Consider the following 20415-nt stretch of genomic DNA (forward strand, 5'->3'; position numbering starts at 1 on the left):
TTCCAACTGAGAGCAATGTATTGTACCAGAAAAACATTGAGCTTATAGGGAGGCAAAAAAAAAAAGATAAAAGAAAAAAAAACATGGCATGTAGGGTTTGGAACTATCTATAATTTCAAGCATTCAGTGCAGGTTTTAGGACATACCCCAGTGGATAAGGTGAGACTACTATCATAAGTTGTATTGGTCATCTCAGGGTATCATCATACAATACCAGACTAGACAATTTCAACAACCGAAATTTATTTTCTAACTGTTCTGGAAGCTGAAAGTCCAAAATCAAGGTGCCAATATGGTCAGGTTCTAGCAAGGGCCCTCTTTCTGGTTTACAGTAGGATGCCATTCTACAGTGTCCTCACAAGGTGGAGAGACAGTATATCCCCTCATGTCTCTACTTATAAGATACTAATCCCATCAAGCGGGGCCCACCTCACGACTTCATCTAAACCTAACTAATTTCCTAAAGGCCCCAACTTCAAATGCTGTCACATGGAGAGCTAGAGCTTCAAACATAAATTGAGAGGGAGGGACACAATTTAATCCATAGCACAGATGGACAGATTTTTACTTATTTCATTCTATCTTATTTTTTAAGACAGGGTCTCACTATGTAGCCCAGGCTGGCCTACAGGCTGGCCATCCTCCTGGGGTTATTGGCATGCCCCCCCATTCCTGGAGTAGATAAAAATTTGAAAGATTATACTCAAAACTCCTGCTCGTGATTATTCCAAAATCCAAATCTAAATTTTATCGGACTTCTTTCCTGCCTAAACTTCCCCAATAGCTAGTACAGTGTGGGAGTAAGATCTTAATTGTTCAGGATACAATAAGTAGTTTTGGTGATAGATCCTTCCCTAGCCTAGTATCATACCAATTCCGCAAATTCTTAACTATAGCTCAACCAAACTACCTGAAGTTCCCAGCACATACCATGCTCTTCTTATTCCTTTTACCTTTGCATAGAAGGTTGTCCATGCAAGAATATCCTTCCTGCCACTTGCCGATGGCTCACACCTGTAATCCCAGCTACTCATGAGGCAGAGAAATGGAGGATAGCAGTTTAAGGCCAGCCCAGCCCAACAGTTTGTGAGCCCTTATCGCAAAAAAACATACGATACAAAAAAAGGCTGCCAAAGTGGCTCAAGTGGTAGAGTGCTTACTTTGCAACTTTAAGGCCCTGAATTCAAACCCCAGTACCACAAAAAAAAAGAAAAAAGAAAGAAAGAAAAGAAAAAGAAATACCCTTTCTAGTTACCAGATAAACTTCCTACTTGCCCTCAAAATCTGTATTTAACACCTCCCTGGGTCAGATCCTTTCCTACAACCTTCCCCCAAAAGCAGATTAGGTATTTCCCTCTGGATCACTGTTTCACGATCTGTACACCTTCTGTACTTGCCAAACTCTAATGCAATCACTGATCCATGTACTTCCCTCAGTAAGCTGTGAATTATCCTGAAGCCAGGAATGGTAGTTTTGGTCCTTGTATTACCAATACCTAACAGCACAGAGTCTAACACATATTTGGAAAGAGATGGGCTGACGGAGTGGCTCAAGTGGTCAAGCACCTGCCCAGCAAGCATGAAGCCCTGGATTCAAATCCCAGTACCATCAGAAAAAAAAAAAAAGAGTCAAAGAAAGACGCAACAAAAAGAAAATGCATTAATCGAATAGACCATAAAAGAAAAAAAGACTGAGACATTTTTATTCCTAACATTCCACAGCCATCTCTCATAGACATATTTCTAGTCAGTTATCTCCCTTGATATGCACAAATCCATGGTGATTGTTTCAATCCTCAGCAAAATGCACCACCACATGGAAATCACTGAAGGACAAGAGCACAGATAAAGGAGAGAACGATGTGCTCTTTGCAACAAAATTGGCAAACCCCAAAATGCACAAGAGTATCTTCACCCATAAAACAAACTTCATACTCTTTCAACATTATGGATTCACCTTAGCGCACCTTAACATTTTCCCTATGTGCCAATGAACTGACAGGCCCCTCACAAAGGAAAAAACTGTCCCAGTCAGAATTGCAGATGGTACTTTTAGATTGTTTGGGGTTTTGCTGTTATTGTTGTTTGCATTATGGGGCTTAAACTCAGGCCTTACACTTGCTAGGCAAGTACATTCTACCACTTGAGCTACACCCCTCTCCACTTCACCCTTTTAGGTTTTAAATTGATTAAAGCATCTTCCCTAGGTGAATAACTCACATGTGCCCCAATCAGAAAGGCCAACTTTCTATTAATAAAAAAGTCAGAGCAAGTATAGGTGGCCTTGGGGAAAGGGCTTCTATGAAATTTACTACAAATGGCAGCAGTCATTATCATTGCAGTTTCACTTGCTGAGTAGATAATCCTTCAGTAGGAGGGTAGCTGAATCCAGTGAAGGGGAAATGACTTTATATTCTGACTCATGTTTTGCCCTTTTTTCTTCCCAAAAGAAACATGCTAATAGTATATTTTTTGATGACCAAACATTAACTCATCCACCTCAATCTCTTTGATGACTAAGACATTCCTTCCTTCACAATGAACCAGTAACCTAAAATTTTAATATAAACAGAAGAAAAGGAGTTAAGTTTTTATTCTTCTTCCTCAGCCCTGGACACCCAAAGAAATAATGCACACCGAATTATAGATTCTTCACTTGACTCTATGAAAGAGATTATACCCTATCAGCCATTAATAGGGGTAAAATATAATATAAGGTTGAAAACACTTTCGGTATTGCCCTCCAAGACATCAGATTTGCATTACTTCTCTCCCATCCTCGTATCTCTTGGTGTTGTATTCTCCTAAAAGCACCTCCACACATTTCCACTTCCTCTGAGCAACTCTTTTCCTGCTTTCAACTGTTCACCACCCCTTCAAAACTTCTCATTCAAAACCTCTCATAAAACTTGCTGATTCCATTTCTTTACTCACTTTTATCATTCTCCTTCCCCAAATGCTAATACTGTGTCTTTAATGACTCATGGGAAAGATAATTAAAAAAAAAAACTTGACAGTGGTCTACTGTGATGAAATGGAAAATGTGTAACACAAAATAACATCTCCCTTGATTCAAAATAGCAAGTATTTATTGAGTGTCCATTGTGTGCCCTACAAAGGGTTACAAAACAAGATTAGCCTTCCTGCAGTATGATCTTAGTGAGAGACTGATTCATCTCTGTGTCCCTCCACACAGTTCATCAGAGCATCTTCTACAAAGATCCAAAAGTCCAGAGAAGTTTGGGGCTCTTCCACTACAGATGATTTATGGCATTAAAAAAACAGACCATCCCCCACTTATGATGGTTCAACTTACGATTTTTTACTTAACAATAATGAGAAAGTAATACATGTAACAGTTCCCATACTTAGAATTGTGAATTTTGATCTCTCCCCTGTGAGGGGTAGGTAGCACCCATTCAGTCACACAATCACAAGTATAAAGAACTGTAAACAAAGCATAACGCACAGCTAACCTGTGATGTGCTCTAGTTTAAGTATATTAAAAGCCCTATATACTCATAATATTCTCAATTTACAACGGGTTCATTGGAACATAATCCCATCGTAACTTGGGAGCCATCTGAACAAAGAAAACCAGAACAGGATGACAAAAACTGTGTATTTTTTAAACATTTACAAAACATTGAAAGCAATACTATTAGCCCGATCCCAAGATAATTACACACTCCACGTATGAGACACAAGTTCAGAGCTACACAATACACGATGCCTTCTTCAGTCCTGTTGGTGTATTTCTGGACTCTAATCGTTCAAAGGTAACATCAACATAAGAAGCATCTTGGAAGTGGGAGGCTTGGGCCAAGGGGCTTTCTACCCACCACTACCACCACCACCCAAGGTCTTAAAGCAACAGGAGATGAGTCAATAAACAATTCAACAATAACCGTGGTCTCTGCCCTCAGGAATTTATAAACTAATTGGAGAAAAGGACACACCTCCCTGCCAATACAATGGTAAAAGTACTATCCCAGGAAGTTAGAGTTCCAGCCTGGACCCAGCACTAAATCATTAATCAACAGCAAGTCCTCTTTAATGTGTTTAACCTCAGGGGCTTTTTTCCCTTTAAAGTAGAATAATGCTGTTTTCTGCCCTGTCTCCTGCAGAGGATCACCAAGTGTGGTGCTGCTTTGTCAAGCTACAAAGCCCTCCCTAGCCATGACCTAAGCAACTTTGGGACAAAGGTTGAACTCTTAATCACATACTGCCTTATCATCACCATAAAAAGAATCTTTAATGGCATTTATAAACATATAAATTCAGAATTTGAGATTGTTCTGTGGAGGGAAATAAGGCAGGCTCGGGAGGAAGAAGAGAAAAAGGTGAGTGACTATGTTAGAAAGTGAAGCGATTTTATGGAGCCCCAGAGAGCTCTGGCAATTCCTCTGAGAATATCTGAATATTCCTTGTCTTTATTACTGGTTGAAACAACCTCCAGGAGTAACCAGATGACTATTCCCCAAACAAACCTTATTTTAGTTCCTAAGATACCATAACATCCAAAGTTCTTTCTTCTGTTAAAACTTCTAGGAAAAGTCAATTGCTCCTGCCATCTCCTCCCTCTCCCTCACCATATCCTGACTTCTCCATCATGCTGCACTAACACAGACATTACTACTGACATCCCAAGTAGCCAACACAAATTGCGGTCTTGAACTCTTGCCCATCAGGTCACAGGAGTACCTGCCTGGACCATCCTTTAGGGTATCAGCCACCTCTGAGCTCTCAGCAACCCCCCTCCACACCTCCTCTCCAGGCCCTCATCCCAGGCCCCAGGGCAGAGTCACCCTCTCCCCTTTAGAATCTGATCCCCGCTTGAACTTCACTGCTGCCTAGACCAGGACAGGCTCTCAATGGTCCAGCACAGCTCCTTCCTCTATTCTTTTCCTTTTTTTTTTTTTTTTTAAGCAGTACAGGGGTTTGAACGTAGGGCCTCATTCTTGCTAGACTTGCTAAGAAGGCATTTTACCACTTGAGCCACTCTGCCAACCCTGTTTTGTGTTGGGTTTTTTCAAGATAGGGTCTCATGGGCTGGCTTCAAATGATGATCCTCCTCATCTCTGCCTCCCAAGTAGCTAGGATTACAGGCATGAGCCATGAGTGCCCAGCTCCCTCTGTTAATTCTTTTTCTTTTGACTTTGCTCACCCGAGCATCCCAGGGCCCTTCCCATCCCCCAAGCCCAACTTGTCATATTAAGTCTGTCATCTTCCAGCATTCCCTCGCAGTTGTCAAAGATTCCTATCCCCCTACCTACAGATCGGATCATCAGCACAACCTCCCAAAATGCCGTGAAAGCCTCACCATCCTCTCCAGCCACATTTGTCACCAAATAAGCTTCAGCTCTCCTCACTTCCTGCCCAGACTACTGTTCCTCCTAGGGCTTCCAAAGTGTGGATGCTAGTAGTCCCCAACAGGCTGAACAAGCTAGGTGGTGTTCAACTCTTTCCTTCTTCATGGATAATGGTTTTCCTACCACATATTAAAATAAATCTGCAAGCAGCACATCAAGACTATATTTTCACAAGGATAATTGCCTGAACCAACTTTCATACATTAGAGTAACCTGGAACCTTTTAAAAATTCCACCCTATGTCCCAAACCAATTAAATCACAGCCTCATGGGGTGGGGCACAGGAATGCAGACAAGTTTAGGGACCTTTCCCTTATGGTGTGCTTGAAGCAGATATCTAAGGAAAAAGGCTGAGCCCTCCCGAAGGAAAAAAAAAGCAAAGTCATATGTTTGATAAATGACAGAACTTTGACACTGAAAGTCCAGCATCCCAGGACACCCCGAGTCCCAGGCAAATCCAGACAGCTGACCTCCCAACACAAATAAGGCAAAGTGTCTGAAGTTTGGGAAGCAGTGCTAGCATTTCCCAAAATATGCTCAGCAGAATGCGATCCACTAAGCCTGGGTGTTAACAGCTGCAAGGCTGTGCTGGCTTCCTCTGTGGTATAACTTTGTAGGACACCAAGGATATCTCAGTAAAAGTGATTAAGTTAATGGTTTTCCACAATGAGGACCTTTCAGCACCTTCAAAGGACATTTTACATTGTCTGAGAGAAGGATCTAATGTCCTAATTTTTCACACTTACTGGAGGACCCTTTTTTTGTGGAGCACTAATGTATGACTTGGTAAATGTTGCCCTATGAGTTCTTTCATGCAATTTTTGGAAAAGATAAATCTGATGTTACTTCTCCATTATCAACCTGGGGCTTAAAAAAAAAAAATCAAAACTCCTTAGCAGGTCATCTGTCACCTTTCATCCTTCACTGTACCCTATTCTAGTGATGTGCAAACTTTTACTTTTCCTGTGGCAAAGCTGGCTCAGGTTCCATAGGGTTCAGCATAGGCCCGAGACTCCACATTTCTAGTGATGTTACTGAGCAGGCTAAGTTAGGGATCATCTGGGACTGCTCCCCTGTCACCACTTCTGATCCAAGCACCACACTTAGTAGCTGGTTCTTCTCTTAGTTTTAAAGGATGCTGTCTTTCCTGTAAGCTTGTACCTGATGCCTTCCTATTCAACCCTTACAAGAATCTAAGGGCTCCTTCCCTGGGAAGACAATGCTGATGCCCTCTTAAACAGAAGTGCACCTCCCAACTTTATTCTACATTAAGAGCTGCACTGTGGTACTTACTCTTGTGCCGTGGCAAGTTGTATTTATACCCATGCCAAGCTGAGTTCTCTGGTAGTCTTTTGTTCTACACCATCCGTGTCTGGCATATAGGAGATACTCTATAACCCTATAGAGAAAGGAAATAACATGGAGTGTAGACCAGAGCTACAGTACCTGCTTTGCACATACAAGGATCTGAGTTTGCTGCCCAGAACCACAAGGGAAAAAGGAAGAAAAGGAGGAAAAGGAAAAAGAAAAAACAAGACTGGCCAGCATAGTGGGGCATGCCTATATAAACCCAGGACTTAGCATGATGGCGATTGCAAGCCAGCAGTAAGTTCAACACCAGCAAGACCCTGTCTTGGGAAAAGAGAGGGGCAGTGGGAGAGGACTATTATGAGACATAAAGTCTGTGGATTTTGAGTTATGTGGAAAAACAAGTACACTCTACATTAGCACTGCAGAATCAAATCACAAAAGAATATCATCACACTGTTTTTGCACTACACAAAAAAATAAAATTCCCAGGTTTCTTGATATGAAAAGTAAACCCAGATAATCTTTGGACTGACATTTAACAGACTAAAAATCAACAGGCACAGTGGAATATGAACCACCATTTCCCCTCAAAGTCTATGTTCATCTACTTTACCCAGAATCCTTTTGACAATTCTAAGTTTAAACAAACCTTTGTGAAAAGAGTTCTCTAGCAGGTTTAATGTAGTCACAGCTGTCAAAATCCTGGGCAACATATCACACTTAAGAGAGCATTTGAAAATGTGTCAATAATTACAATCAGACACTTGAACCAGATCTAATATACTTCCACTACCCTTTAACTTCAACTGATGTGAAATTAAAACCAGTTTCTCAAAAGTGCAGCTCTCAGATCATAATTTAATCTTAAAACAGATATAAAATCTGTCACACTACAGAGATACAGTACACTTTATGCGAGAGGAGAAAGGTCACGGTTGTGATACATCATTTTAGGTAAGACGGCCACCTTTAATGCTGAAAGAGTAAAATACATTATGGAGGTGACATATGTTCCAATATTTACTCTACTAATTTGTATTTAAAGATGTGTCTCTTCAAAATTATGCATAAACCATAGCACAAGGCCAGTAGCTGTTAATGTTTTGGTATATTTCCTACTAGTCTTTTTTTTTTCTCTACATCCTTATGTATATAAATAACCATGAATCTGGAAAGAACTACATTTTATGTTTATGTTTAGAGTTTTACATTATATATATGATTGGAATTATACTATGATTTTAGTGTCTTGTTTTTTCCACTTAATCTTATCATGTGTACTCTTCGTGGTCATTCATCCCAAAATCCCCATGGAGAGGACAGCATCCGAGGTACAGGTTATACATACACTCTGTGCCAAATAGTGCCTTTTCTCCTTGGTATTTTAGTACATGTAATTTACAGGAAAGAATTAAGGATCTAACAAGATGAAATAGCCCCAAAAGAGAACTTCTTTGAGAAGATAACTTTTAAAGAGAGATCTGTTCCTGAAAATTCATGTAAAATAGTATTTTTAGTGATTACATATTATTCCGTTTCATGCATATAAATAAAACTTCTACTGTAGAATATTTAACTTGTGTTCTTTTTTTTTTTTCTTTTTCTTGCTAATCTACAGCTAGATGAACAAATTTGTATACTTTAAAAGACTTGGGCTGGTGGAGTGGCTCAAGTGGTAGAGCATCTACCTAGCAAGTGTAAGGCCCTGAGTTCAAACCCTAGTACCACAAAAAAAAATAAAACAAAATTAGACTTAGGCTATTTAGGTAGCACATGACTATAGTCCCAGCCCCCAGTAGGCTGAGGCAGGAGAATTACAGGTTCAAGACCAGCCTGGGTAACAGCAAGTTTGAGGCTAACCTGGACTACATAGTGAAACCCTATCTCAAAAAATAAACCAAAAAAAAAAAAGATTTAGTGAACACTTTCTTTTTAAAAATGAGTAACCAGGGGCTAAAACACTATGCAAAAAAATTTATATTAGCAACCCAAAGTTTCCAAGTCTATCAAATGAAAAATCCAAATACAGCTGAGTATGGTAAAGCATTCCTGTAATACCAGCACTTGGGAGGTTGAGGCAGGAGGATTGTGGGTTTGAGACCAGGCTGGGCTAAACAGCAAGACCCTGCCTCAAGAAAACAAAATCCAAATACATTGTTTGGTTTGGAGGGAGGTAATTCTAAAGAAAAAGTGTAGTACAGAGAGTAAACGTGAACTTTGTATTATGTTGTTTGCTTGAGCTTAAATGTCTAAATATATCTAATTTGGTAGCCACCATGAAATCCAAGGATGGTTAAAATACACTATTAATCCCCAAAATTTCAAATAAACCTTATCCTACCTTCTTCATATTACCAAATACTTCAAAAGAAATCAAAAGCCTTCTGCATGTGTTCTGGTTCACTCCAAAGTCATAAAAAAATTTTGCTATTTCTTAAAGACTGTATATCACAAGCCAATGCCTTTTATAAAAAGCTATTTTTAAGGTAAAACTTTTTCCCTAAGTCTTATAATCAATTGTCTCTATTCTTGATCAATAATAAAAAGCTGACTATACAAGTTTCTTAGTCACTAGCTGCTTACTTACTACTCACCATATTAAAAAAAAAAAAAAAAAGACCATCAGGTTTTTAACATAAAACACAAACCAGACACAGTGTTTTGAGACAATCAGAGTAAAGATGTGGCTAATAAGACTCACTAAGTCCAGAATTATTCACAGACTCAACCTTGCACAGGGAAAAAGGAAAATCAACAAGCCCCATCTATTAACCTTTAGAAAGAACTAAGTCTGAGCCCTTTGTGACAGATGAGGAAAGGAAAGCACCACAGGAAAATGCCATTTGTCCACAAATGGATCAGGTGGTCCACACACCTGATCTACAGCAAAAACAAACCAGTGTTCACCTGTGCTCTCATTCTCACAATGCCACATGGCTTCACAAACACAAATGAAAAGCCTGATTCATGGTACAACCTATATGAAATTTAAAAATGCAAATACTATTTGATTCAGCAATTCTAATCTGTAGTACCTCTCCCACATATGCAGGAGATTGTTAGATGGATAGCGTGATCTATCCACAGATATACAATAGTTCTCCCTTGTCCACAGTGTTCCAAGACCCCCAGTGGAAGCCTTAAACCATATAGCAACAAACCCTATAGAAAGTATGTTTTTTTCCTACATGTACTTACCTAAGATAAAGCTCTTATAAATTAAGCACAATAGAAGATTAACAATAGCTAATTAAAAAGTAGAATAAGTATACTATGGTAAATAAAATTCACTTAAAATTTATAAATTACTTATTTCTGGGCTTTTCCATTTAATATTTTCAGACTATAGATTGACTCTGGTAACTGAAACCACAAAGAGCAAAACTATGGATATGTAAACATTGTCATTGCGATGCTGTAATACATAATGATACCTAAAGTAAAATCTAAAAGACTTGTTAAGTAAATTATGGTACACAATGGACAAAATGGAATGGCTTATAAAAGAATGAGACCAGAAAGATGGAATGTTCTCCCTACGTTTGCCCAGCATGAGTGAGGTCCTGGGCTTAATCCCCAGTACAATCAAAAAAATTTTTTTAAAGCAACTTTGTTCATATTAATAGGAAAAACTTGACAAGAAAGAGTGTTAAATGAAAAAAAAAATAGGTACAGAACTGAAATGTGTACAACAGGGTACAAATATACATACAAAAACTTATCAGTAGTCAGGGCAGTGGTGAGTACCTGCAATGCCAGCTATTTGCAAGGATTAGGCAAGATTGCTAAGGCAACAGAGTGGGACCCTATCTGTAATAAGTATCAGTAGATGTTTGCAAATGTAAATATTCTTACTGGGAAGATAAACAATTTGGATTTTTTCCTCTCCCCTCTTTACTGGGGATTGAACGCAGGGCCTTCCCCCATGCTAGATAAGTGATAGACAATTGGGCTGAAATTCCAACCCCAACAATTCATCTTAATGATGTTTTTCTTTCAAGAAGGGAAAACAGAAGGCGAGAGGACAAAAGTTACTTTTCACTTCCTTCACATAATGTATATGTATTCCTTTCATAACATAAACATATAAAAACAAAAAGTATCCTAATAAAATTACTTGATTTCTAAAGAAAAACATGTATAAGAACCCATACATGTGTAATGAAATAAAACTATCTGTAATTAAAAGTGAAAACACCAACTTAAAATCTTGAAAGTAAGAGTTATATGTCCCCAAAAGGAGTCATAGATCTGCATTCCTGGAAGATTTCCATGCACAACACCCACATCTGAGAAAGATTCACCCCACCTGTTCAGAGAGTGCCCTAAAACAATAAGACCTTTGGGGATCAAAAGGGAACCAAGTGGGAGAAGGACACAGCTGAGATGGACCCAGCTAATTAAGAAACAATGACTTGGAGGCACTCCTAAGCAAACAAGCCAAGAGAGGAAAAAACTCAGATCTGAATTTGAAAAGGACATTCCATTCTGAAACTGGCTTTAAAAAAAAATCCCAAGGAAGAAGAAAAAGAGAAAGAGAGAGAGAGAGAGAGAGAGAGAGAGATGGGACAGAGAGATAGAAAGATTACCCTCTGACATTTTTCCCCATCTTGGGACTCCAGTTACCTCTTTTCCTATCACCTGTGATACAAAAAAAAAACAAAAAAAGACACCATTAAAACTAATTCTAAGGAAGGCTCAGTAAAACAGGCATACATGTAAGTTACAGGTGTCACCCATCAAAGAGTAGTCTGACTTAGATTCTATGAGCAGATGTTTATCAGTCCCTATGTTCAGAAGTTGAGACTGATATTTTGCTCCTTACTGGGAAAAACATCTGATTTATTTATGAGATAAGACACTTGACCCCAAAAAGTCAGTAAGGGACTCTGAACTAATTGTCGTTGGCTTGTTTTATCATGTAGACTCAGTCTACTTCATTATTTCCAAAGAGACCGCCCCACCAGGGCATGTTCACACTCTCATCAAGCACCCAGGCTGATTCAATCGCCAATGAAAGTCAAAGCCCCAAAGCCTCATCTCCAGGTTACTCCACCATATCCCTACCTTCTCACAGGACCCAACCTCTTCAATCTCCCTTTTCCACTAGAACTTCCAACAACCCATTCCATCCCAAACCAGTCTCTCTCACCAACTTCCATTTTTTTTTAAGATCAACACCATTCTCTCAGTCATCCAGGTTTCAAAAGTCAGCTATGTGTGCACACACCCCACCCACCCTCCCTCTCATCACAAAAGTGATTTGCTCACCAGATTCTACAACATCTCCAGTTGCAGTAAGCCCAAACCCTTACTGCATCTATTCTCATTTTCTCCGGGCGCCTGGGCATCCCACCCTCACCACTATACAAATCACCTGTGGCCAAGAAAGCAGGGGACTGAGGCTCATGCAGTGACAGGGCAATGCAGTTAGCATCCAGGAGGACTGAGGCAGGATAGGGTCCTAAAAAAACAGTACAAGAATAATCAATAAATACCAACTAGCTCTGGGCCTGAGTGTATGGGAGAAAACAGGATGAGCTATGGCAAACACAGCACACGTGTCACCTCAGACAGACGGTCACAGGCAGCTCGGATTGCTTCTTGTAGGAATAAGGTCAAGGTGCTATCAATGTTTTAAATACAGTATCAAACAGAACATAATTCTGAGGTGCTCAGGGCTGCCAGTTTTCTACCTCTATGTAAAGCATGGTGACCTGGGAATTTAGAGCCTGGGTTAAAGTTCAGGTATATGACTTTATACACGTTACATCCCCTTAGTGGGTCTCAGTTTCTCCTGTGAAATGGGAATAATAAGCGTAGGCATGACCATTAAATGAAATAAGGCAGGTAAGGACTGGACTAGGGCCTGCTTTCCATGAATTATCTTAACCTTCATACTGACATTCCAAGGAAACCATAATGAGGCTCCAAATCTCCCTCTTGCCTTCCTTCTCTGGCTCTCATCTTGATATACTCCATGCAGACAAGTCACATCACAGAGCACAGACACAACCTATTGTTCCCTCTGGTGGTCTCAGGTGTTGCATGCCTCCCTAAGACACTGCATCTCAGGACACACACAATGATTCTAGTGATTAAAAACCTGTGCAACTATGTTCTGAACACATTGACTCCTGAACAAAATGCAACTACCTCATATTTGCCTGCCCCATACCTTCTTTTTGGAATGTTGCCTGTTCCACAACCTACACACACACACAGATACCCATCTCAGTAATAACACCAAAATGGAACCACTTTCAAAGGCTAGTCAAACAGCCACTTCCTCAAAGGTGTTGGTTGATTGTTATCCCTCTACACCTCATGACCATGATACTCAGTCCTGAGCCAGTTAGATGTATCATTCTTCTCAAGTTGGTTCTACTGAGCTTTCCATGCCCAGCTCCAAGTACAGAAGACTTAATAAATGCTCAATAAATGAAGAACGAAGAGAGGAAAAGATGAAGGAGCAAGAAGGCAGGAAAATCTTACTGAAGAGGTCAATGATACCAGTTAGCTCATGACTTTCAATGCAAAGAGCTATCCCTATTAACCTTTCATTTTTCATTTCTGAACCATATGATGACTCACCTGAAACTCTTTCCCACCCTCTGGTATGGGCAGGTACCCTGGATTTCCCCTTATTACTGAAAGTCACCATCCTTTTCAAATATAATCTCAATGAACAGGGAGTTAAGGGCCCCTGCCACCAGTTTAAATTAATCAGTCCCACCTTTGAGTTGATTGGGATCTAGATGACGAAGGAGATACAGTCTTGGATCTCATCCAAAGCACATATTAGTCACTTTAATCTGATTTGGAGAAACAAAGACCCTTATACAGAGAAAAGAATTTCTCTTTATAAAAGAGAGACAGGGGAGTTCAGGCTTTCTGTAGAGTGACTGAAACCCAGGCAAAAAGAAAAAAATTCTCATCCACATTAGCAACTATTCAATAAACAAATTAAGGCTAATTTCCACAATACCTAGAAGAGAACTGTTTTTTTTTCTTACTGCTGATTAGGACACATTAGCAAGTTTTGAAATCAATTTAGTAGATAGAGATCAGAATTTTTTAATAAAAATTGAATAGAAATTAGAAGGCGTGACAATATTGTTTTGGGAAACTTGTAACTCAGCTTTATTTCTAATACGCATGTGTATATGTGTACACCAGGTCATGATGGAAAATGCATTGCTGAGAGTGAAAGTCTTTTTCAAAAACACAGAAACAACATTTACATTAAGGTAAAGTATCTCTAGAGACTGAGCTTTTCCATTTTTTACAGGGCCATACACAGAAGATATTTGTTCCAACCACCTGTTGCTCACACCAGGTCAGGTTCTTCAAGTTCAAAAATCATGAAAAATATCATTTGACACATTTGTCATTAGCATTTTCCTTCCCAAAAAAGAAGCGAGGGTCATTCTAGATGACCACTTATCCTTTTCCTCCCTTCTGACGATTCCTGTGGATAATTCTGTCCTGTGTAAGTCCCTAGCATCAAAACAAAAGACACAACTAAAAGAGCTCCTGTTTTCTTAGTGATGTTTGCTTGTAAGCTTTGACTGAAGGATAATAGTCAAGCACGTTATATTTCTGGCCAGGTCAATAGCCACAATAGTAGACTCAGAACTCTGCTTAACAGTATTATCTCAATCCATCCCCTCTGTTCCAGAAGGCTTTTTGTAAAGTTGATTTTTAGCACACATTTTTCTCAGGACCCACTCACTCCAAGTAGGGAGTATCATCCCCACTTCCAACATCCCGCTTTGTCCAACATCACTCCCTACCTTTCTTCATCACTTTTGTCCATTTCTCCTAAAACTCAAGATTATTTTTTAAGTGAATCAATCAATAATTCTTCTATCATGGCTAAAAAAGAAACAAAACCTAGAGAAAAATCTTTTGTAATGGCAACTATCTTGGCTTTCATTGATGAGCAAATCAGCTTCTCACCAAGTATCTAAGATGAAAGTTCTATATAGTTATGCCTTAAAAAGGACAAAAGAGTTTAGTTTGGATTCCACCCATTTTCCAAAGAAGTCCTCCACATTCCTTCACCTCTGACACAAGCATTGCCTGCCACTCCGTGTTTTCACTGTCAACTGTCTGGGAACATATGTCATAGGAAAAAATTGGAGGAAAGGAGTCACCAAGTGTTTGAGTCCCAGCCAAACACACGTTTACATGGGAATCTTTGCTCTACTGAATAAAAAAAATGAGTTGAGCTCTTCCGCCAAATGGAGGTGTCTCCTTTAAATACAAAAACAAACAAACAAACAAAAAAAAGGAAGCACACATTGAAAAGAATACAATAAATATTTGTTGAATTCCCTAAGTACAACTTGAAATTAAGCATAAGAAAGGGGTATCAAGATGGGGGTATAACTCAGTATTAGAACATGTGCTTAGCATGAGTGAGGCTCTGGGTTCAAAAAAAAAGAAAGGAATAACAAATAGAGTTCCTTCTACCTAGAATATCTTCTGTTTCTGCTTCCCACCTATGCGTAGGGTCCCTGGAATCATTCATTCTTAGTTACTGGTATCTTTATTGAGATTTTCCTATTCCCTAAAGGACAGTGACCCTTTGCTTCCCCTAGCATGCAATTATCCATTCATTCATTCAGCATTTAAAAAATGATTTATTGGCAATGTGGTCTGGGCCATGCATTGTGTTAGGTGCAAAAGATACACAAAAGATGACTAAGACACAGTCCCTGCCCTCAAGGAGCCCAGTGAGACAATTTGAAAGGTTTTGAATTAGTGAAAGGGAATGAATTGTGTCAATGAATAAATGGCAGAATGAGTAACTTACAGTCCTTGCCCTGGAAGAGACCAATCAAGGCCCAGAATCAGGGGTGAGGATGATAAAATGTTAGGAGACTTTCAAAAGCAAAACCTGGGAAGCACTGTTGTGGGCAATGAGCTTACTCTAAGCACTGACAGATCTGGCTCTCCCAAAACAGTGGGGGAAGGGCAAAGAGGAGGGCCACAGCAGCCATGGTGCCATCTTAGGGTGCATGGAGAGATGGCCTCTTAAAGATTCATCAGGACACCTGGGCTGAAGATGGACCCCTCACCTCACCCTCCCCCAAAAAACAACTTTTACCTACTACATGTACCTCCACAGAATTTAGACACAGTGAAATTTAAAGTTACTTTCCCAGTCACAGAAATAAAGGCCAAATACCCAGGGTAAACAATGAAGCAACCCTAATGAGCAAAGTGTGGAATGTTGGTCGGACTGAAAACCCCAAAATCAAACAACTAAGCACTAGTGGCTCTGGAAAACAAAGCTCTCAGGATCACATAAGGGCCTTTACACTTATAAACAAGCTCAGATTTCTAGAACTGCCTAGCAAAACACAGGCATACTACTCTATACAACTGAGCAGTCAGTTTGAATATGAAGGGGCCGAGTGTACTGACTTTAACTTTACAAGAACTCATGGCCTCGCACATGCTAGGTAAATGTCCTACCACTGAGCTACATCCCCAGCCTCCCTTTTTTTTCCCTCCCTTGAGGGGTCTCTTATTAATTTTGAGAGTCAAAACTACCTCCCATCTGAACCAAATGCAGGGATGTGCCAACCATATCAACTTAATGAAGCTCTTTTAAAAGGAGTCTCTCACTTAAATGTCCTTTCCAACAGGTAAACTCTATTTTGGAACTTCTGATTCTTAAACAAGCAAGGCAAGCAAGAGCTGTCTCTGGCTGAAAAAGTAGAGTTAAATCTTCCATTTGGATCTTCTGAGAGCTGGACTTGACCACAGGGAAACACACACACACACACACACACACACACACAGTTTTCACTCCAAAAGATCAAAGAAGGAATTCTGTACCAAGAAACCCAATCCCAAATCCTCATTTCCAGGAATAAAGCCACAGTGCCCAATACTTGCCTGGAAAATAAAACAGGAGACTGTGGATTCTAATTAAAATCTCAGATGGCTTTATTTCCCAGCCTCACCAGTTCAGTGTTAACATCTCATCCAGGCACTGTTCTGACTTAAACACCTAAACACACTTTCAGCTCTGACTGGTCACTTTACCACTGGGTAAAAGACAGAAGCATTTTAACACTTTGTGACAGCATTCTTGTCCCATCCCAAGTACTCTCTGTATAAGACAAGGTGATGTTGAAAAGTGCCAGCTGCAACCTAACCCTGTCTCCCATAATTGCGCTCAGGAGAAACTCGAGCACAGCCCATGCCATCACTTTAGTCACAATATTGAAAATAAGAGTGTAAGGAAGAGAAAATAGAAAAGGGGACATAGTTCAAACCTACTCAAGTATAGCAAATAATCAGCTTGCTTTAAACTTATTATTTGGGGTCTTGCCAACCAGCCAAGAGTTCTTGTGTGCTTCCTTCATGTTAGTCACCAAGCTATGTCTGCAGCCAGCAGAATGCAAAGAAATATTCCTCAAGTAATCATTATGTTAATGATTACATATTTAATTTTTTTATATCACAGAAAAAAAGAATGCAATTATAAAGACTAAAAATAAAATCAGCACCCATGAACCCATCACCCAATCCAAAAACCAGAACATCACCAATACTGTATCACCTGCCTACCTCCTTCATCCTTACTGTAGGTCCCTACATCACATGAATACCAGGTAATCACTGTCTTCATCTGAGGTTTCAGTATTAAGTATGAAAGCATCATTATAACTATCTCCTATTCCTAACAAGTGAGTTGGCTTTCCAAGTATGACAACAAGATACTGATTCTTCTTAAAAGATAATGTCTTGGTCTGGGATGTAGCTTAATGGTCGAACACTTATCTAACATGTGTGAGGTCCTGGGTTATAGCCCCAGCACCAAAAAAGAAAATACATTAAATAATAATAATTATTATCTTCTTTAAAATAGTAATTGTCTTCTTTAAAAAGGTAAGCTGATACTTTTAAAAAAATATTATTAACAGAGTGAGACTTAGCCACAGGAAAGTCATAAAGACAGTATATGAATGAATGAAGTTTGGCAACAGTGGCCCAGAAAATGGGTTCTGGAGTCCCACAGACCCCTGGCTCAAATCCCAACTACAATGCCTAAATTTGCCCCAAGTGTCGATTTCTCATTTAAGTAGAGTGAAATAATAAATAAATAAATATATAATTGGAAAAGCACAGGTAAAGAGCTGAGCACAGTACCTGGCACACTGTCATCCTGTCATTAAATTCATACAAATATACCAAAGGATTTTGCCACCACTGACAGTTCACTTCTCAATAATTTCTAACAAGTTGGGAATGAGATTTTTTCACATACAAATAAATGAAGACACAAGTATCCAACAACAGAACAAGCCACAGACAACAGTTCCCAGTCCCAGCACTGATTCCATCTTCACCTTATGACCTTGAAGAGCAGGATCATTTTTCAAATCCATTTCTGTACTGTCCCTCCCACCCCCAGAAGGCAAAACTACTCATTCCAACCCTAAGAATTACTGAGAAGCCTCGCATGATCAAGACTAGTTCAGTCTAACCTTGGGAAAGACAGAGGCATGGAGACTCTACAGATTCAGTTAATTACCGTTTGCATGGCTGCAGGAAGAAAATGTCGTAAACCATTACTTTAAAAAAAAATCATTACAATATTATTAATTGAGTTAAGTTCCTTACTCCCAAAATTCATTGTGGTCCTGATTATGGCACCTTTGCTCTGCATCCTTAACATTCTTAGCACTAACCAGTAATTTATTCAGATTCAAATGATCACTCTCTTCCAAGGTGCAAAGGTTGTAAGACTACTACAGAAATCAAGTTTTACTTAAAATCTATCTCAAGTATAACTCAGCAGTGCAGCTGGAAAAGGAGAGCATGAACTCAATCTACGCCCACCCCAGTCCTTGATCTTTGTCATCTAGCCAGAACTAGCTCAACATCAGTCACCAACTTTGAGCATCTGCAAGACGGGCAATAGTAGAAATCCTATGATCCAACACCAATTTGTTAATCCCAGGATAGAAAACAAAAGTAACTGAATCACAAAGTAAGTGATTTGATCTTAGAAGATAATGATCCAGTCCTGCCCAGACAGATAATAACCTCCTGACTGCAGTGTCCCCATCTGTGATATGGGTGAGGCCCATATTTCATACTTAAGCAGTCTGTACACTGTAAAGCTGCATGGCCAGGCTGGTGTCTGAGGTCAGCACAAGTCTAGTGTCTGCTGGCTGCCTAAGCCTGGGCCTCTGGCCAGCAACCCACCTCCAGAGACAAGTGCCAGGACATACTATAGTGTTTCCATTTAAGGCCCGCCACTTGGATCAGCCCATCTCTGAAATTTCTTAACACCACCTTTCCAGGAAGAATTTTTTTGGAGGAAAAAGGAGGTGGTGTCTATTTTTTGCCACCGCCTTCCCTTGTGCTGTCAGAGCAGTCTGCATCTCTGGGACAGGATTCTTTAAAATCACTGGGTTATGTGTCAATTTAAGGGCCTTCTTTTATATATATATATATATATATATATATATATACACACATATATATATACACATACATATATACACATATATATACACACACATATATATATATACACATATATAGGAACCAGAGCCTTTTCCCACCATCTAATACCTATCACACACACCAAAAAAAAAAAAAGGAAAAAGCTCAATGAAAAGAACAAATGCACTATACTACCTTCTACCTCTCTCCAAAAGCCAAATTACTGACAACTTTTTAGCCGACACTTTTTCTTTTCTACAAAGTGGAATGTTTTCTTCTCCAAGTAGCTTCCTCTGCAGCTCCTCTCCCATGCAAGGAGCGTTGAAACTCGGGGGGGGGGGGGGGCGGCGGGGAGGAGGGGAAGAGGAGAGGATGAGAGATGGGTCTGGCACAAACTGGACAAAGCAGAGCCAGTCTAGAACCCGACGGAAGTCATCGAATCCAGTGGCCCCAGAGGCCCACAATTCTCCCCAGCGCGCCCAAGGTTCTAGCCTCACTGTTTTGGTTACAGTGTTGAAGGAAGGGTTTTAAACTTGGCAAAGTACCGTGCAACATCTGTAACCACATTTGCCTTCTGGGGATCGGAAGATGAATCCCACATTCCTGGCTTTGAAGCTTTTTGAAACTGCAGCTAGGAAGAACGGAGGGAGGGAAGGAGGGAGTTGAGCAGAGTTTATTGGCTGTCTCTCCAACAGAAAATTCCTCTTGGAAGGGATGGATATTTTGAGGGTGGGGGTGACTCGCCCTTCTCTTTACTCTACGAAGCTCAGCTAGGAAGGTGAGCCAGGTGGCCAGGCGGCCAGATCCATTTACAAGTCACAGACGCACACCCTGTAGGAGTTCACTGCACACACACACACACACACACACACACGAGTACAAACCTGAGACCCCCGCTACATGCCTCTGCCTTGCCCTCCCTCCCCCATATCCCACCAGCAAGCAGTTCAGGCCCAAAGCAAGACAGTTTTGTTCCTCGGCTGCTTCCTCCACCGAAAGGGGATCAAGCTTGGGGGGAGAAAGAATGAAAGCGAGAGGGAGGCTCCGCAGACGCCCACCCTCCCACTCCCAATCCCTGCCTCTTCTCCCGCTAGGCTCCCTCCTCCCGGGGTCCTCCCGGCTCCAGCAGCGCGGCGGACGACCTGCCCTCACCTCTGGTCCCGCCGCGGCCGGGGGCTGAGCCGAGGAAGGCGGAGTGCGCGAAGCAGCCGGGCGCTGCAGGTCGGCGCGACTCGGGGCGGCGCGGGGCGGGCGG

At 40.5% G+C, this 20415-nt stretch overlaps 1 protein-coding gene across 7 annotated transcripts in view; it reads right to left on the reverse strand.

The window, feature by feature from the left end:
• Positions 1 to 20415, reverse strand: part of Acvr1 (activin A receptor type 1) — a 127425-nt gene extending 107010 nt beyond the window's left edge. For 2 of the 7 annotated variants that reach the window (XM_074070835.1, XM_074070829.1), the window contains exon 1: positions 20313 to 20415. The gene's annotated coding sequence lies outside the window, so the exon portion shown is untranslated. Of the gene's footprint in view, positions 1 to 6665; positions 6772 to 12060; positions 12148 to 20312 lie in introns of all 7 variants that reach the window. The other 5 variants (XM_074070832.1, XM_074070828.1, XM_074070836.1 and 2 more) reach the window with 5 other exon arrangements.

This window comes from Castor canadensis, chromosome 4 (assembly GCF_047511655.1).
Source record: "Castor canadensis chromosome 4, mCasCan1.hap1v2, whole genome shotgun sequence".
NCBI lineage: Eukaryota > Metazoa > Chordata > Mammalia > Rodentia > Castoridae > Castor > Castor canadensis.